Below are 14,557 nucleotides of genomic sequence, written 5' to 3'. Positions count from 1 at the left end.
AAGCCCTTTTTGAAGCATAAAGCTTGAGCATACATCCTATCTATTTAGACAAAGCTACTCAACAAGAGAGCTTCTCATTGAGAGAGCCCATTAATGGCTCATATTCTCAATTGAGAGCTCATCTTAGTCTATCTTGAATTTTATGAATTTTGTTTAGTTTGTAGAAGCTTTATTTAAATTTGGTTTCTATTAGCATACTAACATTGCTCATATACACTATCCACAAGGGAATGGCCAAGTCGAGGCATCAAATTAAACATTGCTAAAAACATTGCACAAGATGAGTCACAAATAAGGAAGGGATTGGCACCTACAGATTAATCCAACACTATGGGCCTATAGGACCACCGTACACACTCCCACTTGAGCTCTTCCCTTTGTGTTGGTCTATGGTTTTGAGGTTGTCCTCTATTTAGAAGTTGATGTTCCCTCTTTATGAGTCTCTTTATAAGGATTGATCACCAATGAGGACTATAGGACTATGAGGATTCATGAGCTTGAGACTCTATATGAGTGTCAAAAGGCTTCTTTTGATCACATGAAAGCCTACCAAAAATGTATGTCCACAAGTTATAACAAGAAAGTTCATCCTTGTAAATTTGAATTGGTGATATTGGTCTTACGGAAAACAAAAGAATTAGTAAAAAATAGAGATGAAAGGTAAGTTTGATCCTAATTGATTGGGTTTGACACTTATCAACTTTCTACACCTAAGGGAGAACAACTCCCTAAGGCCATCAACATACTCCACCTCAAAAATTTATATGCCTAAGAGGATCTTATTGCTCAGTTTCTTGTACAAATTTTATGATCCTAAAAAAATAAAAATAAAAAGTATATATGATGGTGCAAAAAATGATCATCTTAGTGAAAATCTAGCATTAGACACTTTGTTGTATCACCAAAAAAATCAAATATCTCAAAAAATACAAAAAAAATCATAAAAAGACCTAAAAAAATGTTGCCAAGTGGTGAAAACCTAGAAACGGATGCTACTTAAGATCCTTACACCTATGTCTACCAGTCTTTCTTTGCACTCATTCACTTCACTTTCACTTTCCTAGCTTGGAATTGACTCTCATCTAGGTCTAGGGGGCACAAACTGCTTAACTTATTATGGTCTCTTTGTCCGTTGGTGTTTCTCTAGGAACTTGATCAAAAAAAAATTTCAACACTTCCCCTCACATTGAATATTTATCATAAATTTATGGATACCTTAGCTATAGTCTAGGATGATGCAATATTTCTCACTGGTAGATTTGAATCCTATTGAAATGATCATGTGACTTGCACACATGAACTTGATCATTAAAATTGTTGAGATTCGATTAACTTTATTTTTCTTTTTGTTTTGTCTATGATGGTTTTCTTTGATGAGTTTTCCCTCCCTACTAGTCTCTCTAGGATTGGGGGCATGGGTAATGTTTTACTCATTTTTCTATTTATGAGTATACTTTGTTGACCTAAAGTGTCCTGAGCATTCGTGCTTGTCCTACTTGAAATTTTGGATCTAGAACATATCATCCTTGTATGTTTTTACAAGACCACACTCAAGGGTTATCCCAATGCTCATTCCTTGATATAGGTGTGATCTTGCTATACTAAATTGAGGGAACCTAGTTCCACTAGTCATCTTGGCTTGTATGTCTTTGATGTGTAGATGGGGTTCCCGCAAACCTATTTGATATAGATCATATTCATATCCTCATATTTATACTAGTGATGATTGTATGACCTTCTAATGTCCCTAATAAAGCTCAATGATGAAAATTGGAATTTACTTATGTGTCCCTTGAAATCACACCTTTGCATACTAAATTACATTTTAGGACTCATTCTAGTTTAGCTTATACTACATGTTGAGAGATATCTCTCCTTGTCTTTCATGGACATGATAGCTAATTGCATTGACATTTTCTCACTTCCTCTCAATCATGTCTTGCCCTCTTTGTAGGTTATATAAACCTAATGATTCTTTAATTCATTTTACCACAAGGGGTTAATATCATCATCACATTTAATCTATTCAAGTGCTAAATTTCAAAATCACAATCCTACATCATAACATGAGAGCTAAAACATCTATGAGAGAGAGATATCCATACATCCATGAGTGTATAAACATAATATGAGCATACATAAACATGATCATACATATCAATATCACATGGAAACATAGACAAGTTCTGAAATGCACATGAAGAATCCATGACATGAGCTAGAAAGGAGACAATTACATAATGCTATAAATCAAATCCAAGATCTCACATATAATGATGAATCAAATACATACATAATATGGAATCCAAAATCTAAATAATTGTCTCAAAATATACATCAACAATGCCATGAGGGAACAAACCTAGCACTAGATCTAGGAATAACTCCCCCCTCATGTGTAGCATGTGGCTGCAAAGGGGGTGCATGTGTCCTCTCTGGGGGTTGCACTACTTCCTCTAACCTCTCAACTCTCTTAGAGTAGTTAGGTAATCCCTAGCCTAGTGGCACAATGCCTCTATAGGTCACATAATAGTAGGCCACCCTTGCTCCATGACACTTTGACTCTTGTCTGGTCACACCATACTCCTAAGTCAACTCCTCACTTCATGATTGCTCATTTATGAGCTACTGATCTTGGACCACTATGGTGGTTCGTGTCTATTGAAGTTTTGCCTCTAGTGCCCTGATTTTATAGTCCCCCACTCTCCCCCTTTACCTCCTCTCCCTCTCCCTCCTTAATCCCCTATTCCCACTCCATCTCTCCTACCTCCTCCATCACCACCACCATCTCCTACTATTCCTACATCCTCTAACTACACATCGGGAAGAGTAAACTGAGGAAATGGATGCCTCATCATAATTTAAGCATAATCCAAAAATAATCCCACATCTGTGACTCCTAGGAGATACTCCCATATATCTCTCTACATATATTGACTCTCTTATAGATTTGTGGCATAGTCTACCATTGATAGCCATCCTAAATCTTCCTCCCCATAGAACCTAGTATATGTAGTGGTCTTTATCAGGCCCTTTTTTGATTGCCCAAATTGCCTATACACTCATGTCATGATGAATCACTCCACAATCCCTGCATGGTAGCCTATAAATGGATGACTTGTGAACATGTATCCAAACTCATCCACCACCTCATGCCAACCCTTACATCCTATATAGGGTCACCACTAAAAAGTTGACAACTCATCAAACAATCAATGATAGTATGCAACATCTCCACTATCTAGCTAAGAGATGAAGCCATAGTATCTATAGATGAATGGGTAGGACCTCTCTCGAGGTTGTACTCATGGACGGATCACTCTTATGTGGTCCCTTGCCCAAATTTGTGTCAAAAATGCCCCACATGCCCATGTCTTCCCCTCTCAATTGACAATATCATGAAGTTGATGGTACATATTAGCTAGAATAGATGGTCCCCATGCCATATTTCATGGCTTCCTTACAGGAAGCCCTTTTGGCTTCTGTTCATGACTAGTGTTTGTGCAACCAAGGAGCACATGATACATATCACTGGATATTGTTTCTCATATTCTGCTATTAGTCTCTCCCACATCAAGTGATTATTTAGGATGGTCACATTCTCAAAAAATACATGTAACATGTCCTCCCCTCTATTGAGGCATGATCATAGTATACCTATAACACACAAAGGTCATGTCAACACTCATGATCAAGAGAGGATACAAAGAAAATAGAGACGTATTCATTACACATACTAGATCCCCATGAAAAGGTACTTGTAGGTTGTGATACACATCCTCAAGTGTGATTGTGGCCTCTCAAGTGGGAAAATGAAACATTCATTCTGCCACCTCTCTACTATCACAGTCAAGAGGCCATGTTTTTCGTAGATATGGGGAAAATGTAACAAGCACTCGAATCTCATGGTCCTAAGATTCCTCCTTTGATCCTCATCTAGCTAGCATAACAATCTCAGTCCCACTACCTCAAGGGCTTTTCTGGAACCTCCAGATCCTTTAGAATAGTAGGGTTTCCACCACCCCCTTACTATTCTACGACACCTCTACACACACCACTCTACATGTATGCCTTTTCCCTAATGTATGACATTAGGAACACCATCTACAAAAATGAGTCTATATGTCAATACATGTCATGATGAAACCTAAACATGACTATACACATCTCTACTCTACTATCCAAGCGCTAAAGATTATATTGAAATAAATAAACAATGCAAATTAAGCTCACACATGCAAAATTGGCTAACCAAGTATCATACCATACTTTCTCCAATAGGTGTGCAATACTTTGCATGGTACCCTATGACTATTGCATATATCTCATATGATACTTTGCTTGGTGCTTGTGCGATATTTCCAAATCTCAAAAGTATCATAGGATAGTTTATAGAACTACTATGCGATACTTTCTAAAGTTCCACATGAAATTTTACCTAAAACCTACAAAATCCTATGAAAATCTATTAAAATGCTAAAAAAACATGACTCAAAATGCTCAAAAAGTCAAAAAAATATTGGGGCACCATATTGTGGGGGTGAGTTATGCAACTAATTGTGCTCAAAATAGTGAGATGAAATTGAAATACCTCCCTACATCATCATCTCTCTCACAAATTCTCAAAGATCTCAAAATCATAAGAAAACAAAATGAATTGAAAATGACCCCTTGAGCCCCATTTATACCTTTTGACCTAATTCTTGAACTCTTTAGGATTGCAACCTTAATTAATTTGACATCCTAGATCTCTTTTTAGGGTCAAAATTGAAATCAAAGTTCAGCTTGATGGTCAAAATCACATTTCAAAATTTCCTTCTCCTTCTATGCAGTTGGCTAACCTTTTAAGGCTTAATCTTTGAATCTCAATTGGGAACCATCATTTCCTCATTCCTTCATCATTTCTACTCTCTTCCATGCATCTTTCTCATTCCATTTCATTTCATTTCACCTTTCTTTATATTTTGACCTAATTTTTATGCTTTATTTTCCTTGGTCAAACCTAGTCAAACTAGGGCATCATATCACTTTTTTGGTGGTCACTCTTTTGTTTTAATCACTTATATGTCATCTTGAACCTTAATTTATCTTGATTTGATCATATTCACTCATTTATACATCTCCTCTACCTCATTTTGATTTTGATCCTAAGGGGGGAGGAATATTCTATCATTACTATATGTAAAAAATTTGCTATGGTTATCTATCTCTTCGGAGCATTTTTTTGAAATATTAGAACTCATCTCATATGCTAACATTGTCTCTTTCTCTCCTAGTATTTTGTACTATCACTAATAGATAGAGTATTTTGGATCTTCTATCTCTCTCTCTCTACACTTTGTTCTTTAAAGTCAAATCACTTTGCTGTTCACTTGGATTCTTCATTCTTTGACGTAATGTGTTCTGAGATCAATCACACATTAGTCAAATAGGAGAAAATTCAATCACCAAAAAATGGTCATTAGACTATCCTTCTTAGCATTTTTCTCTAAAATGATTAAATTATTTATTTTGATCAAATGTACAAAAATCTTTTTTTTCAATTTTATCCTATAGTTTGACCACTATATCCTAAGTCTTATTTAATTAAAAGGAACATGTCCCCCTTTTAATTAAATAAAGGACCCCACTCATCTCTTATCCTAAGTTGCACACATAAAAGTATTTTTCCACTTTAAAAAGAAAAGAAAAGTCTTTTTATCTCACATGAAGACATAAAAGTCAACTCTTTGTGATTAGATCATCTTGCTTCACTAGATCATCTTGCTTCATGATCTTTATCATCTGTACTTCTTTAAAAGGGAGAGCTCTCTACTCTTCTTGGATTGAATCCTCTTGTGCTATTGTTATGCTATAGGTTTTTCTAGGTACCTTTTGAGGTTTGGAAGATCTTGTGGCCTCATACTCATATTTGCATATCATAGTAGCTTAGTATCATGTTGCATAGAATAGTTTCATTTTATGCATTAGAAAAAACACCTAGTTTAATTAGGAGGATTGTAATACTATCATCTTGCTAGTTAGTTTACATTTCATATCTCTTTCTTTAGCTTAATTTTCACATTGCATAGCATGTGGATTCTTGGCTACTAGCATCCTTTCTCTTGTCTTAGAATCTCAAATTTCATGGTGTACTTGTAAGGGGTTGCATTCTTATGCTCATCTGAGAGCCATTTTATTTCTATTTTCATCCTTTTGTACTTCATGACTAGGGAGCTCTAGGTCGATATTTGAGGCTCTCAATCCATGAGATATGTCTAATAGAGGGACTTAGAGAAGTGTACTTTTTGAGTGTAGATTATCTATATTTTCACTTTTTTTCCCAACTTTGTGACTCCTAAGTAAAAAATTGTCCTCTTTCATTGGGAAGAGAGTACCAAACTATCCCCCTCCCTATATTTTTCCTTGAAATTAAAATTGGAGAGCCATTGCATTGAATTAGAATTTTTTCTAAATTATCATTAGTCTCATCCAAGTTTTTAGCCCCAAAATATTGTGAGAGTTATCGATAAATCTACCTCTCCCCATTTTCGTAACTGTAGTAAAAATTTCAAGAGATTTCCTACAACTTTTCATCAAAGTATGCTCAGTGAACATCTCAAACATTCTAAGGCATTTTCAAGGTAATATTTTCCATGGTTCTGGCTTCTTTCCCTTATTGGAGGCCAAGAAAAGGGATTCAATATCAATGAAGAAGATTATAGTATAAGAATCCTTCTACACAGATTCAAGCATCTACATTCTTTCAAGAATTTTAGTCTTTAACTCTCTAGTTCATCCTTCTCTATATCTATCAAGCATTGTGAAAAACTATAATATTTTTTATAAAGGTTATATCTATCATAATTTTATTTTCATTTTTTTTGTAAAAGTCAAATCTATATTATCAACATACTTGATCACATTTAAAGAATAATTTTCATTGCCAATGTATAATATACTTCATTTTTAGATATAGCCTCTACTATATGAAAGTATAGTTTCATTTATTGTGCTTCATTTCAATGTTAATTCCACATCAATGATTGATTGAGGCAAACCCTCTCTACACAACAATTTCCAATTTTTCTATGTGGATGTATAGGTGAAAAATAGGCAAACCCTTTCAACACACCATCTCATATTCAAACACTATAGAACTTGACAAATAGTATATAATTTGAATTAGTTGAAAGAACTATGAAAAAGGTGGCCAAGGTTCTCTCTTCCTAGGAAAAGGATGCCTAAGGTTTCTTATTCCCTCTAAATTTGCATCAAACTAAAACTACAAGTTAGTATCATTATTTGGTTTTTGTTATTTTAGATTATGGTAAAAGAAAGTTTTGAAGGGACTCGAAACCCTTTACAAAATACTAAAGATAAACATTAAAGCACTACTAGGTTTTACAAGGACTTGAAACATAAAGCTAAAAAACATTGAAACCAAGTTTTACAAGGACTTGAAACCAAAAGTCTAAACCATACAAAACAACCAGGTTTTACAATGACCTAGAACCTAGAGTTTTAAACAAACTAGGAAGAAATTAAAATAAAAACTAGCAAAATCACCTTGACCAGAAACTAGAACACTTGATCCATAGCTAACACCAATAGTAGCTCCTTGATAATGTTCAACACCTCTTTAGCTACTTCTATAATACTCTAGATGATATTAGTTAGTGAAAGAACAAGAGCCTCTAGAGCCTCAACAACTTTTTTCCCTGTGCTCTGTCTAGTTCTCTTGTTAGGCCCGCCAGGACTCCCCACACTAGTACTACCAGGGGACATAATCTCTTCATTACTTTTATTTCCCAGACTAGCCACTATTGCACAAAGAATATAAATGACCTATTCCATTTTTAGGCCACTTTCCTTTATATTGTGACAAAGCTCCTATTTGTACTCATTAAGCTTAGCAGGGATGTTACCAATTTACACTTCTAGCTAGGTTCTCTTAGCATGTTCAACATCCAAATCTCTCTGCATTATCCCCATTTTCTTCTTGAGACCCATTAATTCATTATATAGCTACGAATCACCCTGAAGAGAAATATATGCCTTAAGCTTAGCAATGTGGAGAAAGGAGAACCTAGCATCATGGGAGTCATCTCTCCCATCAACCATATTCCTAGGCTCAGAGGAAGTCATAGTATTGATCTAGGTATCAATATTAATGTCCATATTCTCTATCCTTTCCTTGTTCACACATTTACTCTAGCTATTATCCTTACCAAAAGGTTATTTGTCTTCATTCTCCTTTCATGTTTCCTCCTCCATTTTCTCCTCACTGGCATTATGTGAAGGCTGATCACTCTATTTATCATCCTCCTCCCTAAGGGCTTCCGACCCGATGTTTGTGTCTATATTTCTTTCCTGACTTCCCTCCACATTATTTTTACCAGTCAATACCCCTTTACTTCCAACTTACCCATCTAGATTAGAATTAAAATCCCACATTTCCATTTTTTCATCATTGTCTATTTTTATCTTCTCATTATTGTCTGAGTTCTCAAACTACATAATTTCCTCAACATTTTTCTTAGTCCTTTCCTATTTTAAAACATTCTTGTTAATACTAGCCTCTTCCTCCACCTTAATTTTCTTTGGGGGGGTCTCACTTTCAGTCCCTTTCCTTTTCACATGAATAGGAGAGGGCTTTATATACTTACTTTTACAATATTTTTCAATAAGTAAAATTAAACCTTCATGAAGCACAAGGTAGGACTCTTTCTTTCTATGTGCATAAAGGCTAAGAAGTAGGCAATATTTTTAGAAAAAATGAGAAGGAAATCCTATCTTTATGCCTAAAATGATTCGAGAAACCAAAGTGAAATTTATGGACCCTTTTAGCCCTACCATAAAGAATAAAATACTCATGAATACAAGATAGCACATCCCTCCATATAACTTTAATTTGATTCAATTCGTAGAAGTCCCCATTTTTCTCTAGATTTTTCTCTTTGGCTTTTGTCTTTGGAAATTTCTTGAAGGCTACATTACAGATGCTAGTCTCCTTACGAAATTTTATCCCTTATTTTGGAAGTCCTGTAACCTCAATGATAAAATCCTTAGTCAAATTCACTGTGACCTCATGCAAATTTACCCTATCTTCAAACTAGTTTTTGAAGAACACTTTCATAATGTGAGGTTTATACCCATGGAGATGCTCCAAATAGGTCATCACATTACCTTTTTGCAAAATTTTCTACATAGAGGCCTTAGCATTCCAAGCCCTTCAATTGCTCGGCTCCTACTTTCTAGGTTCCCTGCCCATCGCAAAAACCTAAAAATCTTTGTAGAACACTAGAGTAGCACAACCCAGGAAATGTAATAAATAGTTGAAGATTATTTAGGAGCTAACAACTATAATTATGTACCAAACACATATCATAATAGTGAAAAAAGGTACTTCATAGGGACTCTCAAACTATCCTCCATAAGTCCACCACTCTTCTTTATAAATTTTCCAATCTTAGGAAATCTTTCCTTCTCTATCATATGTCTTGTAATTATTAACTATCGTTGTCAGCTCCACATTCTTGCATAGGTCAGTATGCCACTTCAACTTTCTTTCCTAATAGACAGCTTGGTTGGCAATCCAATCAGCAACAAAATTACCCCCTCAGAAAATATGGGAGAATATAACATTATCAAACTTATTAATTAGGTTTTTTATTTCCATTAAAATAGCATCAATATTCCAAGTGTTTTGGATCTTATTATTGAGCATATTAATAATGTTAAGTGAATCTCCTTCCATCCAAAGATTCTGATAATCAATTTCCATAGCCAGCCTCATAGTATATAGTGTTGTTGTTGCCTCATCTTTATGGCTAGTAGAAATCCCAATAGGGATAGCAATAGCAACAACTATTCTACAAGTATGGTCCCTCAACACCCCTCCATAACCAGCTTTTCTAGGATTTCCTTTAGCAGCACCATCAAAGTTTCCTTTAATCCATCCCATAGGTGGAGATTTCCATTTAAGATTGTGTCTCTAATCATCAGTTTTGATTTTATCGCCTTTAGTATGCATAGGATTATTGATTTGGAAATCATCACTGTGAGAATTGGAGTTTTCCTTGATAGCTCTAATGATTTTATAACCAAGAGCCCACTTAGGCATTTCTTTGTCTCTAAATATTCTATTATTTCTTTCTTTCTAAGTTCCCCAACAGAGATGGGGAAGAGTAATTTTCCATAAAAAACTAGTATTGATCTCCTTAGACAGACAAGTCTAGCTCTAGAAGCATTGATCAATATTATTATGTTGAACCCAATCTAAATTCCAGTAGTTAAGGATGTAGCTCCACACTTTTTGACTATAACTATAATTTAGGAAAAGATGATTTCTATCTTCATAATCCTCTTTACATAGGCTCCATCTAATAACTACATTGATACCTCTTGTAGATGCTTAAAATCGTCCCAAACGCTATATTAATTCATTTAATATTTCCTTTGAAACTATGATTAATTATTTATTAATTAATTATATTTGTCATATTCTTCTACTTATTTAATTAAGTTCACTTCCCTAATATATTTAAATTTAATCTAAATACATCCCCTCTAATGCATTAAATTCATTTAATACATAGTGCTCCATAAAATCCTTTTTAAAATAAATTTCATTTTATTTAATTCCCTCCACTTTACTAAATTCTATAATCCTATGATTAAGTTAAATCTTATTTAATTTAATCCTAATCCCATCCTAAAACCTAGTCTACACCCATCACTCTCATCCTTTTAAGCCTAGCCACTACTTAATCCCATTTTTTTATCCTAAACACCTTTCTAAGCACCTTTTAGCTCCTAAGCATTTTCTCACATGTGTGAGAAGCTCATCATCCAATAAAGCTTCCACTTCATTTTCACCTCTTACACCTTTGTTCCCCACTCCTTCCCCCAACATTGCTCACATATGTGTGAGCAAACCTTGAGCCTTTCAATCATAAAAACTAGTTTTGACTTTTGCATGGCTTTATCCTTTAATCCATGTGTCTCCCTTGTGACACCTATGTGGATGCCACATAGATGTCACCTCCACAAGGCCTCTCTCAAACCTTTAAATAGGACCCCTATCTCAAGTATTTTTCATCTCCTCCATATGCATTGTTATCATGCTAGTATAGTTCTAGAGCTTTTAGAGATTTTATGCATTGTTACTAACCTTTGGTAGTTGCTAGTTCATTTGCATTTCCATTGTTAACTTATTTTGATTTCTTGTATCCATATCCATATCCTTTGAGTGCTTTCAAGTATGGTTGCTTCCATAGCCATTTCTTGAAGTACTCTCCATTTATCTTGGTATAGACTCGTCACATTTCACATATTTGTTTAAAATCAAGGGATTTAATAGTAGTGTTTGGGGAGAGCACATCCACATCCCTCCAATCTAAAGCACACCAAAAAAGCCTCTTATGGGCGTCCTTGTTGAGCTACTTTGAGGTTGCATGAGGACTTTTAATTTGTGGTTGCACAAGTTGTTAAACTCAAGCATAGTTTTAGTTGTGTTTTAATTTCTCTTGAATATTTGATATATATGTGCAACTAACATGTGCTTGTTTACGCATGCTCCCAACAAGTTAGGTTTTGTTGCATACATTTTGGCAGACCCGATGTGATTTTCAACAAAACTAGTTATTTATTTACATTGTTGTCTATGATTTTCAACAAGTTTTGTTGTCTACAATGTATATATTATCATCTATGTTGTTAATTATGTCATCTAGGCCTACCAATATATCTCCTATCCACTCAGAACCCTATTATCTCTATTGTTTGGCATCTACAATCTATTTTGTTGTCTGTGAATGTCAACATGTTAGTGAAAAGTTTAGTTGTGCTTCTCATTGTTTTGTCATTTTCAAGTTTTGGTGTCTACACAGTTCTGTCATCTATGCCTAGTGTCTATCATCTCCACTTTTAGATCGATTGACTTATAATTCTTAATGTTTAATTGATTGATCGGTTGATCTACAGGGATTTCTAATCAAGTTTTTAGTTCAAGAGATAAACTTTTGGAAATTTGAAGTGATTTTAATCACATAAAGATCTTATAGTGATTTTAATCACTGGGGGAATTTGTACTAATTTTAATCACTTGTAGGATTTAAATGATGAATGAACTTGTATGAACTAATCATTTTCCACGAAATGCATGTTGCAACTAATATAAAAAAGTCAAACATACTCTTGAATTCATTAAGGTAAAACATTACACACTCTTGAACGATTTAAGAAAATTTACACACATTTCATTGGAATGAATGATGCTCAAAAACACTCTTGAATACCTTAAGGAATGAACAAACTTTTCATCGGAATGTATGTGTAGAGTAGTCAATTACAATCTTGAGTGCCTTAAGGAAATTGACATGATTTTATTGGAATGAATGGTTGGATAGTGAACACACTATTGAATGCCTAAGGTTAAAAAAGAATGTGATGAAACATTTCAATTTTGGGCTTAAAACACTCTCACACAATCTTGAATGATGGAGGGAAAAAGAAGTTTGCTATGAAATATTTGGACCTGGTGCTTAAAATAAATTCACTCAATCTTGAATGACTTAAAGGAATTGGTTTCATTTTTAGCAATTTGCTTATGTTGAAGATGGTTGATTTACTTTTTGTTGACGAATCCTCACTTTTTATTATGTTGATGATGTTGTCAAGTTGGAAATAATAATGCATGCTTAAACACAAGTGTCTTCAAGAGTAGATTAGAAAACAAAAAGCTCCATTAGAAAAGAACAAGTGTCTTTTAAACCTTGAGGCCACTTATGTATTCTCTCCTCTCCCATCTTTGGGTAATCTTGAGTGCACAAGAAATAAGTGGTCTTGTTTATATTTTTAGGAGGCCTTCTTGGGGATTTCATCACCCCCTGGGATGATCTCAACTCCAGTGTTTTGGTAGAGTGTAAGAATTAGGAGGTGAATCAAAAGACACCTCTCTTGGAAGTAAATTTTTTCACTCTTGGCTAAACCTCAAAGAACTTTATACCTTTGGGAAGTGAAGGTGGAGATTTGGGTTACCATCTCCTCTGGCTTTGTGGCACTATTTTCTTTCATCTATAGATTTGGGTCTCATGTCCCTTGCATATATCGAGGATGCCCTCTAGATAATCTTTGTACATCCTAGTGGCAGCCTTATTAGGATTGTTGATGTGTCTAGTGTGCTTGATTGTTTAAGCATTCAAAATCAATACCAAACATCAAACAAGTTCAAAAATGAGTGAAATGGTTGTAAGTGGATCCTCTTGACCTATAGTTATTTTCATACTTGGTCTAGCATTTTAAATTCATTGGGTCTTTTAGTCACAAACTTGTTTGCAAAAATTTTGTGCTTTAAACTAGGTTTGTTTTGTTCTTGCCATGACCGACAAAGTGAAAACTAAGAACGTGAAATTTTCTAAACCATTTTCTTATAAGGAAAGGAAAAATCTAGCACACAGTGATAAACAATTCTAATATGCTATCAAAGACATCAATAAAGAGGAAACTGAACAAGACCGCTATGATAGAATCTTGTACAATGGTAAACTTCAAAATTGGTCTACTTTCCCTGGAGTAAACTCAAGATTTTTGATCCTAGTGAGAGAAGATTGAGTTATCCACATAGTGACCATATCACCCTCATTTTTCTACATCAAACCATTTTCAAAATTTCTAGTCTTCCATGTGCCAAATTTCCACTAGAGAGCTTGATCATTTGAACCTTAATCTTTTGGCCTAAGAACATCTTGGTCACAAAAATTCAAAGATTACAACACTAGACCTTTTTCCATAAGAAAATATTTATCATAGTTACACTCACTCATTTGGGATCACAAGTACATCTCCAAATAGTGGGTACTATATTCGATGTCCTATCCTGCCTAAAGATGACTCATCCATCTTTGGTAGGAGAAAGATACTTTTATCCTATATCATGCTTGGTTTGCCAAACCAACAAGGTCTTTTTTCTATATTTAGGTTATTGGCCCTTTTATCATATAAGGTTTAGTGGCTCTCTCATCTTCCCATTCTTTCACAATCTTCCACCCATTGGTTTGGTCACAATTGTATGGTACATACATGATCCAATAGATTCACATTTAGCCCTATGTCTCATTTGTTGGAAATATTAAGACAAAAAGAGATGGAGAATCCTTTTCCTCCATGATCAACCTTATTGGGGAACACATTTCCCCCTAGTATGAACTTTGGTATGCCTAGCTCAACACCCACACAAGAACCAGAGAATCCTTTTCACAACACAACACTAGGAAGTAATTCACATGATAAGAAGTATACCAAGATGAAGATCCTATTAACAACAAAAATATCCCTAGTGATGTTCAAACATTTCTTGTAGATCAAAATAACTTGGAAATGTTTGAAAGATCCATTAGGGAAAATAAGATAGAGATCTTCCTAAACCTGGTTAAAGATGGTGTTAATATCCCTATGAATTTTTATGAGAGCACTTTATTTAGACAAATTACCAAGGATCGTGCTCCCATGTTGACAACTTCACACATAGACCAAACATCTGGCAAGGGCAAAGAACCTATGGTGAGAACTAGTT

Source organism: Cupressus sempervirens, chromosome 6 (genome assembly GCF_028749045.1).
Source record: "Cupressus sempervirens isolate cs-2001-9-10 chromosome 6, ASM2874904v1, whole genome shotgun sequence".
Classification (NCBI taxonomy): Eukaryota; Viridiplantae; Streptophyta; class Pinopsida; order Cupressales; family Cupressaceae; genus Cupressus; species Cupressus sempervirens.
This window is presented reverse-complemented; position numbering follows the sequence as displayed.